Raw genomic sequence first — 6,562 nt, forward strand, 5'->3', positions numbered from 1 at the left:
ATAAAATCTGCAAAGTGGTATACGTTGCAATGGTTGTTGTGCATACTTGACAAAACTAGAATAGACCACCCTAGTGTGGGAGGCCCTTAGGCACAAGATCCAATTGGGAAAATTGGTTCAATCAGCTTAAAGCAGGCCCTATCACCCACACATGGCTACACAAGAAGAGCCCTGCTTGATCAGGCCAAAGGCCCATCTAGTCCAGCTTCTTGTATCTCACAGTGGCCCACCAAATGCCCCAGGGAGCACACAAGACAACAGACACAACCTGTGTCCCAGTGCCCTCCCCTGCATCTGGCAATCAGAGGCTGCCTGCCTCCAAAACCAAGAGCTTGTACATACCTACCATGACTTTTAACCCATGCTGAACTTTTCCTCCAGAAATTTGTCCAATCCCCTCTTAAAGGCATCCAGGCAAGATGCAATCATTACTTCCTGTGGCAAGGAATTCCACAGACTAATTACACGCTGGGTAAAGAAATACTTTCTTTTGTCTGTCCTAACTCTCCCAACACTCAGTTCTAGTGGATTAGCGGATTTTGTGGCTGTTAAAAGAGACAGCTACAAAGGGTCTGGGGAAGAGTTGGCAACCCTGCAGAGCGCACCGTAGCTAGGATCTAGTTGTTGGTAGTTCCATATCCAGCTGCAAACACTTTTGGAGAAGCTGCTGCTTGTATTCACAGGTCTCCATCAGCACTCTGCTGCCATCTGCTGGGGAGAAATCACCACCACGGCAATTCTGCTTCTTCACAGCTGGTCAAGTCTATGAGTATTACTATCTCATCGTGTTCTGGCCAAAATACTAGTTACTTGAAGGTGGTTTCCCTTGCCCATTATTCCCACCCTGCTGAGAATGTTATTACTAGGAAAACAGTCCCCATGAAAGCCACTTTTCGCCTGTCTTCCTCCCTTTACAGAGCAGAGAGAGAGAGAGAACACTTTCTCCTTTTCTCACAATACCACAATCAATGAAATGGATTGGCGGAAGATTCAGGACGGAGAAAAGGAGGTGCATCTTCACAAAGCCCATCTCTGGTCTGTGCAACTCATGGGCACAAAAGCTACAGGAAGTTTTACTACCAAAGAAACCCATAACACTCTGTACTCCATAATTATGATCACCCTGTGGCAGTAGGTAATCATCATCATCATCATTGTTCCACAACCCACTAGATATTTGGACTGGGTCCAACTGGATTCTAGCTATGGTGCAGCGTGTGCTCTGCAAGTACCCACTAGTTCGAACTCTACCCAAGAGTTTAAGAACTGGTGAGATATATCACAAGTATGTGGTGGAATTTAAGTAATACTTATACTTGATAACCTAGGTAACTTCCCCCCGCCAAAAAAAAAAAAAATCTAGATTAATCACACTCACTGAATGTATGAGTTTAGATGTGCACTTTTCAATAGTTTTGAGTCATTACAGATTAGTGTTACACTTGTCATTCTGTGTATTTGTGTGTGTGTGCGTGTGTGCGTGCATGTAAAACTTGAATAAAGTGTATTAAAAAAAAAAAGAACTGGTGAAATATTGCCCTATAATGTTTGCTGTTCCTAGTAGTGCAACTTGTTGCAGTTGAAAAAATGCATCTTCTCAATGCCTGTGTTGTCCAGATATTTCTCCAGGGCAGTGTTTCTCAAACTGTGGGTCGGGACCCACTAGGTGGGTTGCGAGCCAATTTCAGGTGTGTCCCCATTCATTTCAATATTTTATTTTTAATATATTAGACTTGATGCTGCCGTGGTATGTGACTGCATTTGGGGGAATGTGACAGACCTGTACTTTTAAAACGCTACTACGTATATTCTTTCAACAATGATAATGGGACTTACTACTGGGAAAGTGTAGGTAGAATTGCAGCCTGGGATTCTTAAAAATGTTCCTGCTTGATGATGTCACTTCCGATCATGACATCACTTCCGATGGATCCTGACAGATCATTCTAAAAAGTGGGTCCTGGTGCTAAATGTTTGAGAACCACTGTTCTAAGGCTTTGGGGATTGCACTTAATTTTTGTTGTTGTTGTTGTTGTTGTTGTTGTTGTTGTTGTTGTTGTATACAGAGTAGAGTAGCCTCTCTTCGAAGACACTCTAGGCCACCACTCTACTTCATCTTTCACACTTCCTCTCCAGAAAAGGAAGAGGAGTTTTGAATCAAGGTAGCAGGAAGAAACCAAGGACTGGCACAGGCAGTGACTAATATGCCAATGAGGATTGTAGGGTATTTGGGGTTTCATTTTATATACTCAGGCACTGGGGTGGGAGATCTTGGGCCAACCATGACCAGAGGTAGCATTCCAGACAGGCCTGTAGCCAGGATTCTAGAGCTGGGGGTGTGTGACTATTTTTTCAAGGGGGGCAATGATGTCAGGTATCTATACTGGTGGGCAAAATGAAAGGATATGGAGAAACATCAAATACCCATAACTACCCCAAATTTCATGAAGAGAAAATAATTTGGTATTTTTTTTAGAAGATGCATTCATTAGCTGTAAAGCAATGCAACAATAATTTGCATAGAATAAATGCATCTCTGCATGCCATGTAAAATGTATTGCCTACATAGAAATAACATGCAACATATCCTTTCATTTACACACCAGTGCAATACACAGGCCTGCAACCCTGCAAAAGTAAAACATATCACTGTGATGCAGGTAGTATTTACTTGTATTGAAAGTGCCTATTTAACATCCATTTAACACCTATGCAGCACCCATCTAGTGCCTAGCTAACACCTATATAGCGCCTATCTAGTACCTATCTAATACCTATCTAGCACCTATCTAACACCTATATAATGCATAACTAGTGCCTATTTAACACCTACTTAACACCTATAACGCTTATCTAGCGCCTATCAGCACCTATCTAGCACCTAACACCTATATAGCGCCTATCTAACACCTATAGACTACTTATCTAGCAACTATATAGCGCCCATCTAACACCTATAGACTGCCTATCTAGCACCTATCTAACACCTATATAGTGCCTATCTAGCACCTATATAGTGCCTTTGTAGCACCTATCTAGCACCTATATAGTGCCTATCTAGCACCTATATAGCGCCTTTGTAGCACCTATCTAGCACCTATCTAGTGCCTATGTAGCACCTATCTAGCGCCTATACAGTGCCTATCTATCACCTATCTATCACCTATCTAACACCTACCTAGCACCTAACACCTATATAGCGCCTATCTAGCACCTAAATAGCGCCGATTTCATGTGTTGGCAACCTTCAGTCTCGAAAGACTATGGTATCGCGCTCTGAATTGTGGTTCTGGAACAGCGTCTAGTGTGACTGAAAAGGCCGATTCGGGAGTGACAATCCCTTCCACACCGGGAGCAAGTGCAGTCTGTCCCTGGTCTGTCTCCCTGGCTATGGGCCTTCCTTCTTTGCCTCTTTGCCTCAGACTGTTGGCCAAGTGTCTCTTCAAACTGGGAAAGGCCATGCTGCACAGCCTGCCTCCAAGCGGGCCTCTCAGAGGCCAGGGTTTCCCACCTGTTGAGGTCCACTCCTAAGGCCTTCAGATCCCTCTTGCAGATGTCCTTGTATCGCAACTGTGGTCTACCTGTAGGGCACTTTCCTTGCACGAGTTCTCCATAGAGGAGATCCTTTGGGATCCGGCCATCATCCATTCTCACAACATGACCGAGCCAACGCAGGCGTCTCTGTTTCAGCAGTGAATACATGCTAGGGATTCCAGCACGTTCCAGGACTGTGTTGTTTGGAACTTTGTCCTGCCAGGTGATGCCGAGCCGATTTAGCACTGATTTAGTGCCTATTTAACTCCTGTGTAACACCTATCTAGTACCTAGATAGGTGTTAGACAGGTACTACATAGGCACTATATAGGTGCTAGATAGGGACTATATAGGTGCTATATAGGCAATCTATAGGTGCTAGATATATAGGCGCTATATAGGTGCTAGATACGTACTCTCTAGAGGTGTTTGATAGGCGCTATAAAGGTGTTAGATAGGTGCTAGATAGGTGCTAGATAGGGGCTAGATAGGTACTAGATAGGCGTTACATAGGAGTTAAATAGGCACTAAATCGGCGCTAAATCGGCTCGGCATCACCTGGCAGGACAAAGTTCCAAACAACACAGTGCATATATAGTGCCTATCTAGCACCTATCTAGCACCTTTCTAACACCTCTATAGCGCCTATCTATCTAGCACCTATAGATTGCCTATATAGCACCTATATAGCGCCTATCTATCTAGCACCTATATAGTGCCTATGTAGTACCTATCTAACACCTTTCTAGCACCTATCTAGCTCTTATCTAGCACCTATCTAGTGCCTATCTACCACCTATATAGCGCATATCTAGCGCCTATTCTAGCATATATAGTGCTTATCTAGCACCTATCTAGCACCTATATAGTGCCTATCTAGCACCTATATATCACCTATCTAGCACCTATCTAGCACCTATCTAGCACCTATAGCACCTATCTAGCACCTATCTAGCGCCTATCACCTATGTAGCACCTATATAGTGCCTATTTAGTGCCTATTTATCACCTATCTAGCGCCTATCTAGCACCTATATAATGCCTATCTAACACATATATAGCGCCTATCTAGCACCTATATAGCGCCGATTTAGTGCCTATTTAACACCTATGTAACACCAATATAACACCTATCTAGCTCCTATCTAGCACCTATCTATCAACTATCTAACACCTAGCACCTATCTAGCACCTATAGTGCCTATAACACCTATATAGCATCTGTCTAGCACCTATCACCTATATAACGCCTATCTAGCGCCTATCTGGCACCTAGATAACATTTGTCGACGACACATTGATGATGCAGTGATACATATTAAAATAAAATTTATTTACTTTACATAACAGCAAGTAGAAAGATATGCTAGTCAGATACAGTCACGTCATTGGAACACTAGTTTTTTTTACAATATTCATGACTTTTAAAAAGCAAAGTACAGAAGATTTGAAGGTATTGAATCAACCTGGTTGAGCTGAATCCTCCCAGCTTTCTGAGAGTTGAATTCTCCTTAGAACCAGGGGTGGATCCAGTATCTGTTTGGGAGGGGACCATGAGCACTACCTTCAGAGCCCAGGTCAACCAGGCAGGTAGACCTGGGCTCTCAACTTGGAGCCCAGGTCTACCAGCTGAGTTGCTCTTGACCATCCTGGGCTGCCACTTGAGCTTAACGCCTCTGTGGCCATTTGCTGGGTGGGTAGACCAGGGCTCCCATCTGCACTTGGAGCCCAGGTTTACCTGCTGTGTAGACCTGGGCTCCTGCTTGAGCTTATCACTTCTGTGGACATTTGCTGGGCAGGCAGACCTGGGTCTGGGCTCCCACCTGAACTCGGAGGCCAGGTCTACCTGCTTGGGTAGATCTGGGCTCCTGATTAAGCTTATAGCCTACATAAGAACATAAGAAGAGCCCTGCTGAATCAGTTTCCTATATCTCACAGTGACCCACCAAATGCTTCCGGGAGCACAAAAGACAGCAAGACACAACCTGCATCCTGGTGTCCTCTCCTGCATCTGGCATTGACGTAGCCTACTTCTAAAATCAGGAGCTTGCACATACCTTTCATGACCTGTGTAACCTGTAACCTGTGATGGACTTCCCTCCAGAAATTTGTCCAAACCCCTCTTAAAGGCATCTAAGCAAGTTGCCATCACCACTTCCTGTGGCAAGGAGTTCCACAGACTAATTACACGCTGGGTAAAGAAATACTTTCTTTTGTCCGTACTAACTCTCCCAACACTCAATTTTAGTGGCTGTCCCCTGGTTCTGGTGTTATGTGAGAGGGAAAAGAAAATCTCTCTAACCATCCCTTGCATAATTTTATATGTCTCAATCATGTTCCCCCTCAGGCCTCTGTGGCTGTTTGCTGGGTGGGTAGACCTGGGCTCCTGATTGAGCTTAAAGACTCTGTGGCTGTTTGCTGGGTGGGTAGACCTGGGCTCCCACCTGGACTTGGAGCCCAGGTCTATGTATTTGGGTAGACCTGGGCTCCTGATTGAGCTTAAAGCCTCTCTGGTTGTTTGCTGGGTGGGTAAACCTGGGCTCCCTTTCCAGCCAATCTCCTTGACACCCACCCAGTGGGTGTTCCCCTGACACCTGATTTTGCTCTCCATCCTGGTGGGCGCCCTTCCCTGCTGGCAGGACGGTTGGGGGGGATACACCCATGGCCTCCCCCGAATCCGCCCCTGCTTAGAACCTTTCCGACACTTAAGTTCTTAGTTCTCTTTAGCTCAAAGCTTTCCATGTTTTCTCCCACCAGAAAAGGGGTCTCCCAGCCCCCAAGCAGCAGCCATTAATTTTAAAAGTATATCTGAAAGGCAAGAACCTGCCCCCATGATTTCTCCAAACAGAAACATTTCTTCCTGCCCCCCACAGCAGTACCATTATAGTAATTAGCGTGTTCCACAGTAGAAGAAATAGCCCCCTCCCTTCCCCCAGCCAGTACAAGTAGAAATCTCTCCCAACTTTCTTGTAGCTGCTCTTGACCAGCCCTGCTCTCCATGTGCTCTGGATGGGGGCAGGGTGACCAG

Source organism: Tiliqua scincoides, chromosome 9, assembly GCF_035046505.1.
Source record: "Tiliqua scincoides isolate rTilSci1 chromosome 9, rTilSci1.hap2, whole genome shotgun sequence".
Taxonomy (NCBI): domain Eukaryota; kingdom Metazoa; phylum Chordata; class Lepidosauria; order Squamata; family Scincidae; genus Tiliqua; species Tiliqua scincoides.